This window comes from Physcomitrium patens, chromosome 7 (genome assembly GCF_059467195.1).
Source record: "Physcomitrium patens ecotype Gransden chromosome 7, ASM5946719v1, whole genome shotgun sequence".
NCBI lineage: Eukaryota > Viridiplantae > Streptophyta > Bryopsida > Funariales > Funariaceae > Physcomitrium > Physcomitrium patens.
In genome coordinates this window covers 15,971,426-15,991,823 of record NC_143416.1, presented here as the reverse complement: position 1 = coordinate 15,991,823, position 20,398 = coordinate 15,971,426, and positions in this window count along the sequence as shown.

The following is a 20,398-nucleotide window of genomic DNA, read 5'->3' as shown; positions in this document are numbered from 1 at the left end:
CTCATTGACATCTTGCAAGCTAAGAAACCTTAAGTTACAAACATCAGACTGACCCAGTGCAACAGATGGCGTCTGAAACTTGGAGCAGGATGCAAGATTGGCTAATGATAGAATTGTCAGGTAAACGCCAAATGCTCTCATACTTCGGCTGGAGAATTATTTGTGAAAGCTGTGTCAACTCCTACTATGAACCCCAGAATTACTCTTGATGAACACTTTGGACATGGCCATGTTTTCAATCTTGTTTATAGACAGGTTTAAGGTAAAATGTGGAAGTATGTTGGCAAATGAAACAAATGATTCCTTTGTGGACTCAAGTTTTGAATTACATGGTTGTACTGCATTGGAATGTGCCTCGCCTGCCGCATTTACGTACTCAAGATTGGGATTGGCAATCAATTTGTGACCTTGTAGCGGAGCAGAACTTAGGTGTCGTCAAGATGGATAAAATAGATTAGATCTTTTTGTATGGTATTACAAATATAAGAAATACAATATATAAGTTTTTAGTTAATCGTTTGGATCTGTCATTTATTCATTTTGCTATTAAAGTTTTATGATACATGTGAAAACATTTATTAGAAAGCATTCTAAGAAGTTGTTTATTCATGATTTATTTGGTTCAAAGCAATATTTTTTTATTTGTGAAGAGGGAAGATGAGCATGAAGACATATTCCTTAAAGTAGCCAATTCTCATGATCAACGAAGACCAATAATAACAGAGTTAAACATGTACATATGAAGGAAAGGCATCTAAGCAATTAATTACACATTTTGTATATACAAGTATATATATCTATACATTTGTATATATATACAAATGTATAGAAACCTTACTTAAGTTTAATATATATTTTTGATATCAAAAGTTAAATAAATAAATTTGAGATTTAGCAATGGTTTGAATTAGGAATTTTATAGATAGTATTTTATATTATTTTAGAATATACATAGTAAAAGATTTAAAATTTTTATTGTTAAGAGATATTTCTACTTTTTATATTTTAATCAAAATAAATATGATATCATATTAAATAAAAAATATATAAAGAAAAAATAATATGGATAATTAAGAACTAATTTTTTAAAATAATATTTTTATAAAAAAAGCATACATAGTATATATATAAAATATTTGATAGATCACAATATATATCATAAATAAGATAACGATGTGCAAATAAAGAAAAGGCATTATATCTTGTTAGAATAGATGGAATAAGCAAGATAGCAAAGAATCATGGACATACATAATTATTGTAATAATTATCTAGATAATATGAATGAGTAGAAGTAAAGAAAAGTAGATAAATTTGATGATATCTTGTAAAGTAGCTTCTAAGAAGCTTTATAGATGGAGCTTTGTCTTACTACATGTCTATAAATTACAATATATATCATAAATGAGATAATAATTTGCAAATAAAGTTAAGACATTATATCTTGTTAGAATGGGTGGAATAAATAAGACTATAATAGCAAAGAATCATGGATATACATAATTATTATAATAATTATCTAGATAATATGAGTAAGTAGAAGTAAGTAAAAGTAGATAAATTTGATGATATCTTCTAATAAAGCTTCTTAGAAGCTTTATAAATGTAGCTTTGCCTTATTACATGTCTATTGATGGTTGATAGGTTAAAAACATGGCCAACAAGTTAGCCATGTGTTGCTGTCACGGATACAGAATACAGACTTGATATCTACCAAGAAGTTCAAGAAGAACTGGCAAGAACTAGATTAATCAGATGAATACAAGAACAACACCAAAGAGGTGAGCTAGAGCTCCAAGAGATGTGTTGTCGAGACTGAAGAACTCTTCAGCCTCGATTCCAATATATACTCCTATTTAGGAAGCTTTTCAAGCAACTTCTACCAACTAGGAAGCTTCTAGAAGGTTCCAGAGACTTGCTTCTAGAAGGTTCTAGAAACTTATCTCTAGAAGGTTCTAAGGACTATGTCCGTAACATTTCCTACCAACTAAGAAGCTTCTAGAAGGTTCCAAAGACTTGCTTCTAGAAGGTTCTAGAAGCTTGTCTCTAGAAGGTTCTAGAAACTTGTCTCTAAAAGGTTCTAAGGACTATGTCCCTAACATCACTCCCTCTTTTAGCTTCGAGGTCTCTGAGAAGCAATGTTATTGTCAATCAGTACTAACGCAAGAAAATGAAGATCTGTCGCATAACGTCTGCTATGAACTCCAACTGTTGTTCATGAGGTAAGTGGTTCATCGACCCTTGAAGCCAATGGTAGTGGCCCACTCCTTCAACTTCTGACCAAGCATGAACTTCTGTATCTTCATTGTGAAATTGTCCTGCAAATATGCCTTCTAGTTGACCATCGTAAGCAGGTTCGGGCTCAAATACAATCACCGGTGATCGGTTACTTGGTATCCTCCGTCGTCGTCATGGTGCAAGTGGTTCTTTATCTCGGGGTCGCCTTCGTGAACTAGTTGGTTGAGATAATCTGACTGGCATAGTATCTATCTCTTGGCTATCCATATCAAAAGACCAAACTATGGCTACTGAAAAAATTCTATTTTATCTTGGAGAAAATAACTACATCAACTACGAATTTTGGTAGTGTTCTCCCCCTTTCTTATATTCTTGGGTGAGCAAGCTTCAGAAAGAAGCTATTATTGAACTAGCTTAGGTTTATGAGGATGTTGTTGATGAAACTCCTGTATCTTTTGCGGTGCATTGGTGAGATTTTCAGTTGGCTCCCATGTTCGCTCATTAATGTCGTAGCCGCACCAATGAACAAGATATTCCAACTTGCCCCACCTTTGTCGAGAATCGAGTACCTTTTCAACCTCGTATTCCTCGTGGTTCTCGATCTCAATACTAGGTGGCGGACATTGCACTCTTCCAGGAAAAGATGACCCTTGATAAGGCTCCAACAAAGAAACATGAAAGACCGGATGTACCTTCATAGAAGTTGGTAATTCCAGACGGTACGCCACTGGATTGATTTGCTTTTGGATGATAAATGGTCCCAATCTTCGATAGTCCAACTTATCACATGGTCGCTTGATCTTGATATTCTGTCGAAGAAGCCATGCTTTATCTCCAATTTTGAAAGTAGGTGCTTGATTTCGAAATCTATCTGCAGACGCCTTGTAGGATTCTTGAGCGGATTGTAATTGAAGCTTCAACGTATTTTGAAGCTCTGATAGTTGTTTCGCAAATCCTTCAGCTACTGGATTGTTATTTATTGATGGACTCAATAAATCAAGCTTTGAATGATACCCATAGTTGGAAAAGAATGGTGTGTATTGAGTCGACGCATGGAGGGTGTTGTTATATGTAAACTCAGCTAGCGATAGATATGTGGTCCAATCGTCTTGCTGATAGTTGATGTTGCATCGTAAGTATTGTTCCAAGACTTGGTTCACCCGTTCCGTTTGACCATCAGTTTGAGGATGAAAAGTCGAAGAAAGCTTGATATCCACCTTCAATATCTCAAAGAGAGATCTCCAAAACTTTGATACGAATTGGGTTCCTCGATCTGATACGATATCATCTGGTAGTCTATGATATCGATACACATTATTGAGAAAGAGCCTAGTTGTGACTTCACTGGATGATGTCTTCTTGCAAGGGACGAAGTGCGCCATTTTTGTAAGCCGATCTACCACGACAAAGATGCTGTCAAATGAGTTCGATGATGGCAGGTCCGTGATGAAGTCCATGGAAATTGAAGACCATGATCGACGTGGAATCGATAATGGCTGTAGGAGTCCATAAGGGCGATGCCGAGGATTCTTGGATCTTGAACAGATGTCGCAGGAGAGGACAAAATCTTTCACATCCTTCTACATTTGGGGCCACCAAAAATCTTGAGAAATAAGCTCCAAGGTCTTGTTGAATCCAAAATGTCCCACAGCTGGAAAATCGTGGCGAGATTGAAGAACTCGGAGTCGTGCTGGTCCTTTTGGGATATATAACCGCTCTTCAAAATATAAAAGATCTCCCTCCACCTTGAACTTGTCGTCATTGGCACGCTACTTAATATCAATGGCTACTGAATCTTCAATGGTTACGACACGTACCTGATTCAGGAAGTCAGCATCAATTGGCATAATAGTAGCGCAAAGCTGAAATTGCTCTGGCTTCAACAATGTCATACATTGTTGATCAAACGCTGCTTCTCCAGCCTTTGGTACAAGATACAATCTCCTCGATAAGGCATCAGATAGTCCTTGTTGCTTTCCAGGTCGATAAGTGATAATAAAATCGAACCTAGATAGCAACATACTCCATCGAGCTTGACGTCGATTTAGAACTCGAGCCGACATGAAATACTCCAAATTCTTGTGATCTGTGTATACGGTCACTGGATGTGCAGCTCCTTTAAGAAAGTGATGCCATTCTTGGAAAGAATCCACTATAGCAAGAAGTTCCTTATCGTGGATCTCATAATTGATTTCAGCAGCAGAGAACTTTCAAGAATAGAATGCAACCCGATGGAGCTTCTTGTCTTCCCCCATTTGTGAAAGTACAACTCCCAAAGTAAAATCCGAAGCATCAGTTTCTAAATAGAAGGCCTTTGTAAAGTCTGGATGTACCAAGATTGGAGCCGTAATAAATGCGGTCTTCAGGTTTTGAAACGCCTTCTCTACTAGAGGTCCCCATTCCAGCTTATCCTTGCATGTCAACCGAGTGAGAGGAGCAGCAACTTGAGAGTAATTTTTGATAAAGATCCGATAGAAGTTGGCAAAACCAAGAAAGCATTGTACGTCTCTAACCGTCTTCGGAACGTCCCAGGACATGATTGCTTCCACCTTCTTCAGGTCCATCTTCAAGCCTTTTGTAGTCGCAACGAACCCCAGAAACTCCATCTCTATTTGGTGAAATAAACACTTCTCCAACTTGGCATATAGTCCTCGCTCGTGTAGTGTGAGCCCAAAAGTTCATTCACATTGTTGGTTAAACTAAAAAAATCTAAAAAAAATGAGGATTCTGATTATGTTTTGTTATAATAAGTTAGTTATAGACATTAATGTTAGTGGCTTATTGATGATTAGTAGTGGAAAGAAAAATCAAGGGAGAAGGGAGTGGTGGAAAAGATAAGAAAAAGAGCCAAAAAAAAAAAAAAAAAAAAAAAAAACCAAAAGGCCAAGAAGAAAGAAGGAAGAAGATGAAGAGGGACAAGGAGAAGAAGAAGAAAAAGGAGAAGATAATAATTAGAAGTAAATTTATTGTGATGAGTTTGTCAAATTGTTGGTTCTTAATAATCTAGAACTTAGATTTGGGTGTATGAATAGTCAAACTTGATGTTTAAATATGTTTTAAACATATTGGTGGAGTTAGTTTTGTCAAAAAACGCTTCGAATTGGGAATTTTGAGCATGTCCAGCACTAAAATCGGGTTTAGGACTTAGGGTTAATGTGGGCCCTTGATCTTGATTAGGGTTGGTGGATTCGGATGGTGGAGATGTGGCCGCCACCCTTTGGTCTCTTCCTACTTGGATAAGAGGGTGGAGGTGGCCACACTCACTCTTTCTTTTTCTTTTTTTTTTGGAGCTAAGCCATGCCAAATTACATCCCCACGTACCCTTGTTTCTATAGAGCTGCAATTGCGCAGCTGTAGTGTATTAGTTATCTGGAAATAGAACGTCAAACTTTACCAATAGTTAGATCTTGTCGTTAGCTTCCTCGGGACAGTAGGCACGCTTTGTTTGGAGAGAAAACAAGAAAGTTGTAGTGGTTTTAGTGACAAGGAGGTCAGCTGCCGGCCAGATCTGGAGGTCCGACTTTGGAAGGCGAGTGTTGGCGGACAGTATTGAATTTGGAGCTGAAACTTTTGTGGGGAATGGTTCTTGTTGTCAGCTTTGCAAGGACTATTTTCACGCTTAGATTGAGTAAAGGCCAAGGAAGTTATGGTGGTTGGAGTGAAGAGGAGTCGGGCGTGGTGAAGATGTAGCACTCCGCCAACTCAAGCTACTTTGGAAGGTCATATCTTGGAATTCACTCAAGATTTTCAAGAAAAAATTGTTGGAGGTGATGCGGCTTAAATTCTAGTTTCTGGAATGCTAAAGCATATGCATTGCACAACTGGAATGGAGCAAGGGCAAGGGTTTTTGTGGCCAGGGGTGCTCTGACTAGGCCGAGAAAGTCAGGCAACTTTGAGGCAAGATTTCTCTTAGCTTAATTGTTGTTTTGCATTGAATTTTGTTGGAGGACAAGCGCTTGTAAGTCTACTTTCTAAAATAGCAAAGCTTGTTATAAACAAGTTAGTGATGCAACCATTGTAGTGGAATTCGTGCAAGGGGGTCGCTACCATGACTTGGAAGGTGGCGACTTCCAATTTTCTTTAATTTTTAGGATGAAACTTGGATGAATTAGGTCAATTGCACGAATTTTCAGTTGGATGATAAGTTGACTTATGGTTGGATGAATGAATCTTTAGATGAAAATTGGATGAACAAACTTTGAATGAATGAATGTTATAGGATGAATGAGATTTAAGGGATGGATGATTGATGAAGAGAAATTTAGGATGAATGAACTTAGGGTTTATGGATGAACTTAGGGTTTATGGATGAACTTAGGGTTTATGGATGAACTTAGGGTTTATGGATGAACTTAGGGTTTATGGATGAACTTAGGGTTTATGGATGAACTTAGGGTTTCTGGATGAACTTAGGATTTATGGATGAACTTAGGGTTTATGAATGAACTTAGGGTTTATAAAAATTGCGTGTGAGTGAAGTTAATCCACTTGACTACCAAACGCAATTAAGGGTGGAGGAATTTACCTCACACGTAGTTTCTCCAATACCAAACGAACGTGTTTTTCATGCTCTTCCTCATTTTTAGAGAATATCAAAATATCATCCGAATAGATGATAACAAAATCGTCAAGGTACTCTCAAAAAATGTCATTCATCATATGTTGAAAGACCGCTGGAGCATTGGTAAGACCAAAGGGCATGACATTATATTCAAAATGGCCATACCTTGTACGGAACGCTGTCTTCCATTCATCTCCTTCCTTGATTCGTACGAGGTTGTAAGCTCCCCTTAGATCAATTTTTGTAAAGATCTTTGCACGTCCAAGTTGTTCTAAGAGACCAGAAATCAAGGGTAACGGATAACGATTCTTCTTTGTTACCTTGTTGAGGCCTCGATAGTCCACGCACATCCGCAACGAGCCATCTTTCTTCTTCACAAATAAGATGGGTGCTCCAGTTGACGATTTTGAATGACGGATGAAGTCCTTGGCTAGATTCTCGTCGATGTACTTCCGCAACTCCGCCAACTCCATCTGCGATAGATTGTAGATTGGGCCAAAAGGCGGTTATGCTCCTTCATGTAAGTCTATAGCGCAATCATATGGTCTGTGTTCCGGTAGCATGTCGGCATTTTTCTTTTCAAACACATCTTTAAAATCCTTATATTGCTTTGGTATACTTGTTGTCGAGATCTTCTCCCCGGTAGTTGGAGTCGCATAAATGACAAATGGTGTGCCTCCCTTAGACAATCTTATAAACGCTCTTGCTCCAATAAATAAGGATTTCTCTATTCGGGGTTTTCTACTAGGCTTGCTCTTGGGTGGTTTTGTGGGAAAGGTCATCTTCCGCGACTTCCAATCTATGGATGGATTATGCTTTTCCAACTAGGAAAGACCAAGAATAACAAGATTTGATGGAGTTCTAATAATATTGAAAATAATATGACTACTATGGTCCTTAAACGTCACTTCTATAGATTCTGATTCATGGGTGACACTACCAGACAATAAAGGTCGTCCATCTATGACCTCAACGTGAACAAGTTGGGATTTTTGTACTAAAGGGATCTTATAACGCTTTGCAAATTCTTCGTCTAAGAAACAAGCAGATGCTCCTGAATCTAATAATGCTAAGGTTCTCAGTTTTTGAGGGCCAATAAGCAAAGGGATTGTAAAACAAAGGGCATGTTAAGCGAAAAGAAAGGAACCTGGTTGTTGTTGCGATATTTCACTATCTAGCCGTTGTCGTATTACGTGCTTTCCTGCTCGAGAACGCGCCGGGCGTCTGGCTGTAGAAGGTAGTATAGAGATTCGCCAATATTCAAGCAGTTTATCGATTATTGACTGCTGGAATACAAACAACTGCAAGAATACACCGTAAATCTATACGGATGCCCTTCGACTGCTCGTCGAAGTCCCTTTTATCCCAGCCGATAGGTCTCTAGACGTTACAAAGAACCCCGAACAACCCAACTTGCTAACCTCCGATACCGCTTTGTACTTACGATCTTGTATCCACTGACTATCTTCTTAGATTAACCCAATAATTTTCATTCACCTCGCATACTGAATCCTATAGACACTCTTTTAATTCTTCAATCATAGACGTAACTCGATTTCACAAAACAGTCGAGAGTAATCAAACCCACTTCATTAAAAATCCCGATTCACCATTACAACACTGACTTCAGCAACGATTGCCTCAGTCTTCCCAAAACCCTATGAAGAAGAAAAACCCAATTCTCTGTCTTTCCTTCCCCGACCCGAAGCATGAAGCTAGCTCTCTGATCCCTCAAAAAAAACTCCCCCGCGATCTTATTCTCCCCCTAACCTTATCCTTTGAATTTCTTCAATCTTCCGTCTTGGATCTGAAATTTGCTCCCGCCGTCACAGCTTAGATCCAAAATTGGCTCTCGCCATCAAGGCTTAGATCCGAATTTGGCTCTCGCCGTTAGAGCTTTCTCCTCCGTTTTTACCTTTAAGAAATCCATTTACCGAAAACAACGTTCTCTGAAACAGAGAATAGGACAGCCTGAAACAGAATCGAAACCCCGTACTCGGGTCCACATTAAGTCGCCCGACCAATTCAGGTCTCATATTGGATAAGAGTCCAGTAGTAAGACCCGAATTTTCCCATAATTAGACTGCATTGAGTTGCCCGACCAATGCAGGTCTCATATTGGGTAAGATGCCCGTAATAATCTGGATGTTCCTGTAACTAGACTGCATTGGGTTGCCTGACCAATGTAGGTTTCATATTGGGTAAGAGGACTCGGATTGGATTCTTGAAATTGGATCCAATTGGCTCTTCGAACCAAGCTCACCCGTCGTGTGAATTGGTCCTTTCTCTTCCTGCTGACTCCCGTTATTGGAATTGAATGGAGCATTTCAGTATGCCCCGGCTGACTGTAACGGGGTGACTGAACGTGGCCACTCAGTATTTGCACTGGAGTTGGTCGTTGCTCCTAATATTCGAGGTAACTAAATATTAATAAAAGTCCCTTTTCTTTATATTTTCACAGTATACTCGTGCTACGACACAACATCCACCTTCTCTGAACCTGTGCATCCTCCGGTATGCACCAGTTTACCCAATTGCTGTTTGATTCAGAATATATCCTCTACGTCTTTGTTCTGTTCGTCTTCGTCACCTTCATTATCCAAATCACTTTCATCTTCTTGTTGCTGATTCTCTATACGTTCATTAAGGTCTTCCATATTCATCTCTACGTGTCTTCTTTTAAATATTTTTACTCGCTTCCCTGCAATTGGTATTTTCAATTTTGTACCATCTAACTCCTGTAACGAGTAAGTCGCATTATCATGAACTGTTGTTACCACATATGGTCCAAACCAACGTTTTGAAAATTTTCGCAAAGTACTATGTTGATTATCCAGACTATTGTCATAAACAAGTACCCAGTCACCTTCCTCGATTGCTATTGGTCTCAATCGATGTTGCTTATCGAATCACACCTTGTTTTGTAACCTTGCTCTTTTTAACCTTTCCAATGCTATCTGCACATCTTCCGTTCTTTGCTCCAATTGTCGAATTCTAATAGCCAGAAGTTCTTCTCTTGTCAATCCATCTTCCCATGGTAGCATACTCCAAGTAAGTACCTTTTCTTCAATCGGCATAATTGATTTTTGACCTGTCATAAGTTCTACTGGCATATATCCTGTCACCGAACTATGTGTTGTTCGATCAGCCCATAATGCAAATGACAAAAGCCGTGGCCACTCTTTAACTTTCCCATTACAAGCTTTAACTAATGCTTTCACAATCAGTGGGTGACCGCGTTCGCTTTTTGCATTCCCTTCTGGATTATAAGTAGTAGTCAGTGATAGTTTAACTCCACATCTTTCAAAGAACTTACGAGCTTCTTGTGCATTTAATTCTCCACGATCTGCAGTGATTTTTCCTACGCATCCGTAGCAGCAAATGACATCTTCAAGTAAAAACCTACAAATCCCTTCTGTAGATTTTGTCCTCAATGCTCTTCCTTATTGAAACATAGAAAACATACTCCACACAAGTAAGTTAGGACCAGCAAGGTTGCACTATAACAAATAGAGTGTGGTATGAGATAATTCTTCCCATGCCAACCCTTTCCTTATATACTAGTACCAAGGTACCAAGTGCTACAATCCATATGGGATATCTCCTAGGATCAGCCCTCTCCTTGTACTCTAATGCACTATAGACCAGCACCCTACCTTATGGGATATCCTTAACAACACTTGTACTCTATTGACCATTAGCAACTACTTAAAGAGTTCTTTTCTCAACACTCCCACTTTGCTATTGGTCAATTAGCTCTCAATCCTAATGCCTTACTCAACTTGTTGTGTCCTTCTCTAACTAAGGCTTTTGTCAACAAATCAGCCAACATGTCTTTGGTTTCACAATACATCATATCAATATCCTCCATCTCTATCTTCTCTCTTATGAAATGATGCTCAATATCAATGTACTTAGTTCTTGCATGATGCTTTGGATTATTTACAAAAGCAAGACATCCTTGATTGTCACACCTCAATGGAGTAGCCTCCAATTGCACAAGTCCAATATCTTCCAATAACAACCTCAACTAAATTGCCTCCATTGCTTTATGACTTGCTGCCAAATACTCCGCCCCTATTGTGGACCTTGCAATGTTTGGTTGTCTCTTGGTATTCGAAGATATGGCTCCCACTCAAACAAAGAATACATAGCCTATTGTTGACCTTCAATCGTTTGCATCTCTCTTGGTTCTAAGCACCCACTTACATCCAATTGTTGTGGAAAGATGTGGTTCTTCCACCATTCACCTTGTGGTCTTCTCTCAAGTGTTGGATATCTTCTTTCATGCAAAGAAGATGAGCCTTCTTGCACCTCTTGCTGCCTTGTATGACTCATGGAGTGCTTTTTCTTACTCATTTGTTGGTATTCTTCATCTTCATTCTCTTCACTGTCCTTGTTGTATCTTGCTGGAATTGAAGTCTTCATAGTATTGGGCTCTTCTATCATGGCAACTTCCTCTCCTTCTTCACTTTGAGAATGCACTTCTTCATCTTTTTGTTTGTTTGTTGGAATTGAAGATGTGTCCACAAACACACCACTACTCCCACTTGGACACATCTCCCACTTTTCACTACCACTCATAGATGGTGTCCTCATGGATCCACAAACATCCGAATGCACAAGCTCCCGCAATTGGTTTGCTCTTGTTGCAACTCCTCTAGGAAAAGGTGTCTTATGTTGTTTGCCTTGAATGCATCCCTCACAAGCAAGATTCATGGTAGAATGGCAAAGGTCTATGCCATTTACCTTGGATTGAAGCCCCTTCATGCTTTTGGCATTCAAATGCCCAAGTCTTTGATGCCAAATGCCCATCTTCTCTTCATTTGATGGAAATTCAGCAAAGGCAGCAACCTCCACTCCATTGATCCTCTTGCAATTGATAATATAGAGATTGCCATTCCTAGTCACTTTTGCTACTTCTTTGCCTTCCATGGTTCTCACAAAACATCCATTCATGTTAAATTACACTTTGTACCCATGAGTTACAAGTTTACTCACCGAAAGGAGGTTCTTCTTCATCTTTGGCACATGCAACACATCCTTGAGAGTGATTCTCTTGCTTATGCCCTTCACCACCACCTCCACTACAATGGTGCCTATTCCAATGGCTAGTACCATACAATTATCACCTAACCAAACCTTGGTTGCTTGAATTGGTTGATAAGTGTTAAATGAACACTTGTATGGAGTCATGTGTTTGGTACATCTAGAATCCACAATCCATTTGCTCATATCAAACATGGAAGGAGTTTGTTTTGCCATGAATGCAAAGTCTTCACCTCCATGGTCATGAAAAGCATTATTGGCATTCTCTCTTTCTCCTCTCTTTGCCTTGAAACAATTTCTAGCAAAATGGCCTGGTTTTCCACAAATGTAACAAGTTTTAGGAGGATAACGTTGAAAAGGGGCACTTGCCTTACTTGGTCTTGTAAATAGTGCTGATTGCTCCCCAATAGACTCCTTTTGCTTTCTTTTGGTGACTTCATGGGCTAGTCTTGCCGTGACATAGTCCAAAGTGAGGTCTTTCCTTGAAATGGACTCCAATGCCACAATGAGGGAGGAATAGGAGTCCGGAAGGCTTGAAAGCAATGTCATCACAACATCTTCTTCAAGTAAAGGCTTGTCAACAACAGCAAGTTGGTTTGCAAGTGCTTTTACCTTATTTACATGAGCCATGAGATCTTCACCTTCTTCCATCTTCACGGTGAAGAACTTTTGCCTTGACCATAGCACATTGGAAAGATTCCTACTCTCATAGACATTGCAAAGAGTCTTCCATGCATCTGCTGCTCCTTTGCAAGAAATGACATGAGCAAAGTTGGTTTCATCTAAGTTGGTGGCAATTATGCCAAAAGCCTTCTTCTCTCGTCTTTTGAAGTCCTTTTGCTCCTTCATGCTTGCCTCTAATCCAGGTGCCTCTTCCTCCTCACATACTATCTCCTAAAGATCTAATGACGCCAAAAGTAGCTCCATTTTGGCCTTCTAGTGGTGAAAGTTGTCACCTCTAAACTTTTCTACCATTCTTAAGCTATCACTCTCAAAAGATGCCATCTCAAGCTACAAGTAGGTCCAAAAATCTCTTGATTTGGAGTTGTAATGCAAAAGATATGACTACTCAAAGATTGCTGAACTACAAACTCAGAATTCGCTGTTTTGCAACTTTTTGCATACTTTGAGTCCAAATCACGTCTAAATGGTGGGAAATGCTATGTCATGTAGTTCTATGGCTTTCAAACATCTCCCTTTCATCTCCTCACTCAAAATGACTCAATTTCTCATAAAACTCTCAAATACTAGTGTTACTTCAGCAAAGACACTATCAAGGTCTTGCACTAACCTCATACACTCACAAATCCAGGAGTAATGACTTCAACAAAACACTAGTAATACTATACCATAAGATCTCAACTACCAAACAAGCAACAAAGAAAATAAAATGCAAGAACAACTTACTTGGTAAGAGAATGTGGGCCCATAACCTATTGAAACATAGAAAGCATACTCCACACAAGTAAGTTAGGACCAGCAAGGTTGCACTATAACAAATAGAGTGTGGTATGAGATAATTCTTCCCATGCCAACCCTTTCCTTATATACTAGTACCAAGGTACCAAGTGCTACAATCCATATGGGATATCTCCTAGGATCAGCCCTCCCCTTGTACTCTAATGCACTATAGACCAGCACCCTACCTTATGGGATATCCTTAACAACACTTGTACTCTATTGACCATTAGCAACTACTTAAAGAGTTCTTTTCTCAACATTCCTTCTACTTGATTTGATAAATCTTCACGAGCTAAAATCAAATATCTCATCTGCCATAATCCAACCGGCATAATAACCAAATCAATAACCTATTTAAAATGAATAGCCACAGGATACGTAGGATGAAGACCATCTCGATGTCGGATATTAGAATACGATTGACAGATTTTACATGACTCTATGAATGAGAGCACATCTCGATACATATTTTTCCACCAATATCGTTCCTTAAGTTTAGCAAAAGTAGCCCACATTCCTCTATGCCCTACCCATAAACTATCATGAAACTCCTTTAATAATTTTAGTCTTTCTTCTTTTTTGCCTATCACTCGTTGTGGCATCCCAATTCCTTTCTTCGGTCTCTTCCATAAGAATCCATCTTGAAGAAAAAAATCCATATGCTTTTTTTTCTTATTTGTTTGAATTTCTCTGTAGACCAATTCCCCTGCTTAGTCAAGGTATTCAAGTAATGACCAATATCCAATAATTCTCCTTCATAAGATTCTTCAAGAAATAGCTTGTCTTCTCTGTTGAGATTTGATATTGAATAGAATTTCAATCCGACGTCATCAATGTCTTCTACCATTTTGTCCTCCCTCTCGTATCTTGCTCGAGATAGTATGTCTGCTACTAAATTGTCCTTCCCAGTAATATGCTTAAATTCTGGATTTAGTGACTTAATATAAGCAATCCATCTCAACATTGCAGTATCTGGCGTTGAACAGTTAATAATCATTCCAAGCAATGGCAAGCAATCTGTTTCAATTACTACTACTGCCCCAATCAAATAGTCCTTTTCAGCTTTCATAGCGGAAACGACTCCCCAAAGTTCTCTTTTGACTTGCAAATATGCACGCTGACGAATACTTAAAACTTTAGCTCTAAATCGAACTGCAAATCTATTCCCACTGGAATCATCTTGACCCACAGCCCACCCAATGGCAATTGGACTAGCATCCACAGTAAGATCACTGGTCTATTGTACTTATAATCAACCTTCCTCAATATTGGAGGTGACATCAATAATTTCTTCAATCTTTGCATTGCCTGAATATGCCTTTCTTTCCATTTAAATCGGTAATCCTTGCATAACAGTTCATATAATAGATCCGCTATGTGAGCAAAATGAGGGATCCAGATTCGATAAAATACACATGCACCCAAAAACCTACGAACCTCTGTTAAAGAATCACAATCCTCTTTCATCCTTCCAATTGCATCAACTTTAGTCGGATCTGGTTTTCTTCCGTAAGATCCACATAAATGTCCAACAATCACAACCTCTCGTACTCCAAATACGGACTTCATACCCCATAATGTAAGATGAACTTCTCCAAGCCGAGTTAAAATCTTTTCACAATCTTGTATATGATCAACAACATATTTGCGACACCCCCTCGTATCTAAAGTTTCATCCTTGTCTCCTTCTCTGCACCTTTTTATAAGAACATCATCCAGAAAAGGCATAGTCTTTTCTGGAATAAAATCTCTCAATACCTTATTCATCCCATTCATCATATGCGCAACTGAGTTGGTCGCGCCTTGAGGAAGAGTGCACATTCTAACCAATCCAAATGGTATTCTCATTGTTGTCATATCTCTACTTCCTTCGGCAAGTTGAAATTGATCATAACTTGAATACAAGTCACCCATTGAATAGATCGCCCTTCCAGCAAACGCCTCAGCAAATTCATCCACAATAGGTCCAATTCCTGCATTCCTGACAGTTACTGCATTCACCGGTTGCATATCTTGAATAAACCGTAGTGACCCATTCTTCTTAGGTACCATAAACCATCGACTAGAATACGGCGCAAACGAAGGTTCCAATATTTTCATCTTTATCTTTTCTTTTAATAGTTCAACCAATTTAGGTAAATGTGCCCTCGGTACTGGAATCGGTCTTAGATTCCAAGGTACATGCGGTACAGTGAAGATAACCATAGGTGTTACAATATTTGGATCCACACACCCAATTTCATGAGATTCGAAGGCAAACGATCTACCTTGTTTAGCCAACATCTTTTTGAAGCAAGTAATTTCCTCCGGCAATAAAGAACCATCAGAACCAATCTTCAATTCTTCAAAAGTCTCTTTAGTAAACTCATGTCCAATACTCATTGGATCTCTTAAACTTGCTTCTTTTGATGCTTCTCCCATTTGTTCTTTAGAATCTTTTGGTAATGGTCCGGCAACATGCTTTACCTTCTTATCTACCGTTTTATATCTCGTCTCTACAGTGACTTTTGGTGCTTGGAAAGATTCAAGTATGGTATAAACCTCTCTTGAATGAATCTCAACAATCTTATCATTATCCCCTAATCCAATAGATGTAATCAATTCCAATGAATCTTCCAGTCCATTTTCTTCATAAACATCTAAAATCCTCTCATCATCTTGCAATGTACCTAACTTGCATAATTGTCCTTCAATATCATATAATCTTTTTCTTTCTTTTCTTTTAAAATCATCAACTTTCTTATACATAATATTTCCATTCTCCAATATACCAATAAAACTCGAATCAAAGGCACCTTTCATCTCATGAGAGTACCTCCTCTTTTGTACCTCTATAATCTCGCTTTACAGTGGTACCTCTCCAAAATCCTTAAATCCTTCAACAATCTTTGGCAATGGTTTCTCCCTCAACCTATCTCGATTCCGTTCATGGTTAGGAGGTACTCTTAGAAATTGTACAGCTTTCCTCCCATCTTCGCTATGTACCCTTGCATAAGCACAACCATCGTCCAGTACCTTTGTTTTCATCTGTGTTGCCATGATATAAGGTTGTCCTAAAATCAACGGATAAGACGTTGTATCTTGAACAAAGAAATGTTGCTCCGTCGCAACATCCCCAATCCAAATTTTGACATCTGGACAAGCTCCATATAATTCGCCCCGTGTGTTATTAGCTACTCGTATTGCCCATCCATGTTCCATGTCAATTGGCCATTTTTGCTTCTTATAAAGATTTTTAGACATGAGATTTATTTCAGAACCATGGTCGACTAAAGCAACTATTCGTTCTTCTATATCTCTTACTTTCACCAATACCTCAGTAGTTGCCCTTGCCCAATGTTTTCGAGTATAATGGCTCAAAGTTTCCATTTTCTTGTCACTAGAATCTTCAAAACGTACTCGTTGATTATACCCATTCTTTTCATTTGTTGGTTGCTTGTAACCAATATCAACCTCTTCTTCATCTCTATATATTCTTGCATCAATAACATGACTCATTCCAGTTTCACCCATTAATTGCCTCTTTCGCTTAATGCAGTCAATGATAACATCATGAAACTCCTTCTTTGCAATTCCCAAGACTTCTTTTAATGTGAATTCCACCTTAGCGTTTAATATACGTTCTTCCAACACCCCTTTCAAATTTGTTGCCGCTTCAATGTCAGAAAGTAGCTTATAAGCAATTGATTTGCCTTTATCTTTTGTCTCCTTTGTTTTTTCTCCCAATGATGCTGAGGTATCCTTTACAGGCAATTCTTGTGAAGCTGCCTCCCGAGCCTTGTCTCCTCGAGTTTGCCTCTTAGAAGAATTTCCTTCTCTAGTATCATCAAAATTTCATCGTCTCTTTTCTTCCATCAAAGCTTCATGTTGGCTCTTAGCAATATATGCATGAACTGAAAGAGACTCAACAGGATCCTCCCAACCTGTTCTACTTCGTATTCTAGCTGCAGTCCTCAATAATGCTTCTCGAGGTAATTTCCCTTCTTCCATTGTAGAAATGGCAGAAGCCCAAAACTCACTAGTTTTCGTACTTCCACCAATTTCATCATCTACTCTAGCACCATAACTTGCACTTTCTCGTGCTACTGTTTCATGCTCTTTTAGGTAATCTTGAACCAATGCTCTCATTCCTCCCTTGCCAAAATTGGTTTGAAGAAGATCCTCTCTATTTTTCAATGCTATCTTCCCATCTTTTCAGCAAATAATTCCCTGCCGTATCATATTATTAAATTCATTGCAATCTTTTCTAGTGTGTGAAGCATCATCACACCAAATGCATCTTTATACATATCCTTATTTTGAAACATTCTTCGAATTGTTTATAGAAGTATTCTCTTCAAGTCTTACTAATTTGATTTGAAGATCTCGCATTCCTCGTATAATTTCTTCCATCCCCATATCTGCTTTCTTTAATAAGGATGTCGAAGGTTGAACTGTAGGCATTGTTGGTGGTGTTGTACGTACTGGAGCTTTGGGTGCTTGTAATGTTTTCGGAATATTGCTCCTATTCTTCCTCCTTTCTTTTTTTGTAAGCAACCCCACCGCATCTTCAACGTTCTTCTACTTCGTTGTCAATCCTTCATCTTCTTCTTTGTCTTCAAGCAGGAGTTCTAATTTCCCTTGCAATTCTTCATCAGCAGCTTGAAGAAATAGATCAACTTTGTTCGGCTCCAATGTCAATTTTTCTACCTTCGATAATTGAGAGTAGTGCCTCTCAAATTCCCTTAGTAGCTCTGTTGCTTGCAAATTCTTATTCGGTCGTTCAATCCATTCCAGAAACAGCTTCTTAGTAATGCGATCAGCATCTTCCAAGAAATATTCGTCTTTCAATGCATGTGAAAAAACCTCCCATGAATTCCCATAACGATCCGTAATCGATGTAATGTGGTCTCTCATCTCCGGTATCATGGCAAGTCCAAATAATTCAACCATTTTCTTCTCAAAAACCCGATTTAATTCCATTTCACGAACATAACATCTTAAATACCTTGAAATATTCCTCCCATCAAATTGATCAATTTTATTGACCACTGCTTGCAATGCTTTGGTTGCCAAAGCTTCTTTTCGATCATTGCTTTGCTGTTGTTGCATTGATAATGAGAAGGCTTGAAATATACTAGCAATAGATGGATCCATGTGCATACTTTGTCCTTTAGAAGAATCCCCACCAGAAACTCCTCCCAAAAATCCTTCAAAATTTTTATTTTCGTTTTCCATAGAATAAAGATAAAATCAACCGAAATCTAATACCTTCCACCTCAAGCATTCATGTTGGGTTCACCACTTGTATCATATTACATACTTTCCTGCTCGAGAACGCGCCGGGCGTCTAGCTGTAGAAGGTAGTATGGAGATTCGCCAATATTCAAGCAGTTTATCGATTATTGACTGCTGGAATACAAACAACTGCAAGAATATACCGTAAATCTATACGGATGCCCTTCGACTGCTCGTCGAAGTCCCTTTTATCCCAGCCGATAGGTCTCTAGACGTTACAGAGAACCCCGAACAACCCAACTTGCTAACCTCCGATACCGCTTTGTACTTACGATCTTGTATCCACTAACTATCTTGTTAGATTAACCCAATAATTTTCATTCACTCCGCATACTCAATCCTATAGACACCCTTTTAAATCTTCAATCACAGACGTAACTCGATTTCACAAAACAGTCGAGAGTAATCAAACCCACTTCATTAAAAATCCTGATTCACCATTACAACACTGACTTCAGCAACGATTGCCTCAGTCTTCCCAAAACCCTATGAAGAAGAAAAACCCAATTCTCTGTCTTTCCTTCCCCGACCCGAAGCATGAAGCTAGCTCTCTGATCCCTCAAAAAAAACTCCCCCACGATCTTATTCTCCCCCTAACCTTATCTTCTGAATTTCTTCAATCTTCCGTCTTGGATCCGAAATTGGCTCCCATCGTCAGAGCTTAGATCTGAAATTGGCTCCCGCCGTCAGAGCTTCCTTCTCCGTTTTTACCTTTAAGAAATCCATTTACCGAAAACAACGTTCCCTGAAACGACACAGAGAATATGACAGCCTGAAACAGAATCGAAACCCCGTACCCGGGTCCACATTGAGTCGCCCGACCAATTCAGGTCTCATATTGTGTAAGAGGACCTGTAGTAACCTGGATGTTCTCATAATCAGACTGCATTGGGTTGCCCGATCAATGCAGGTTTCATATTGGGTAAGAGGACCCGGATTGGATTCTTGAAATTGGATCCAATTGGCTCTTCGAACTAGGCTCACCCGTCGTGTGAATTGGTCCTTTTTCTTCCTGCTGACTCCCGTTATTGGAATCGAATGGAGCATTTCAATATGCCCCGGCTGACTGTAACGGGGTGACTGAACCTAGCCACTCAGTATTTGCACTGGAGTTGGTCGTTGCTCCCAATATTCGAGCTAACTAAACATTAATAAAAGTCCTTTTTCTTTATATTTTCACGGTATACTCGTGTTACAACACGACACCGCATGGTTCCTATTGTGGCTAGGCATCCTCGTTTTCCTGAATAAACGCGCCCCTAGTCTTGATAATACGTCGATTTTACTTCTTGGGGCAGTTTCCAACTTTGTGGCCTTCTTCACCGCAATACAAGCATAGACCTTCTTCCATACGCCGTTTTTTTTCTTCTAGAATAAGAGATTTGACACGTACCGCATCAATTTGCATGTCTTCTACCTCTGAATGTGAATTCACGCTGCTTGCCGACATAGTTGGGGTGTGGCAAACTGTATGCTGTCTTGAACGTTGGTCTTGACGACGTTGGAATAGGCGGTTATCGCACTTCACAGCTTGGCTAATAGCTTCGTTGAGCATTTATGGATCAGGAAGAGTTAACATCAAATCCTTCACATTGTCCCTTAAACCCCAATAGAATTGACTCATCAACGCTTCTTCGTCTCAATTGATGTCACATGCTAATTGCCTGAAGTCCAATGCATAGACTGATGTAGAACGCATCCCTTGTCGTAGTGACCGGATCTTTGTTGTAGTCCATCGAACCTTGTTGTGTTCACCAAATGCTTCCGCAAATGCCTCCAAAAAGGTTTCAAAGTTATTTAGTATGGACGATC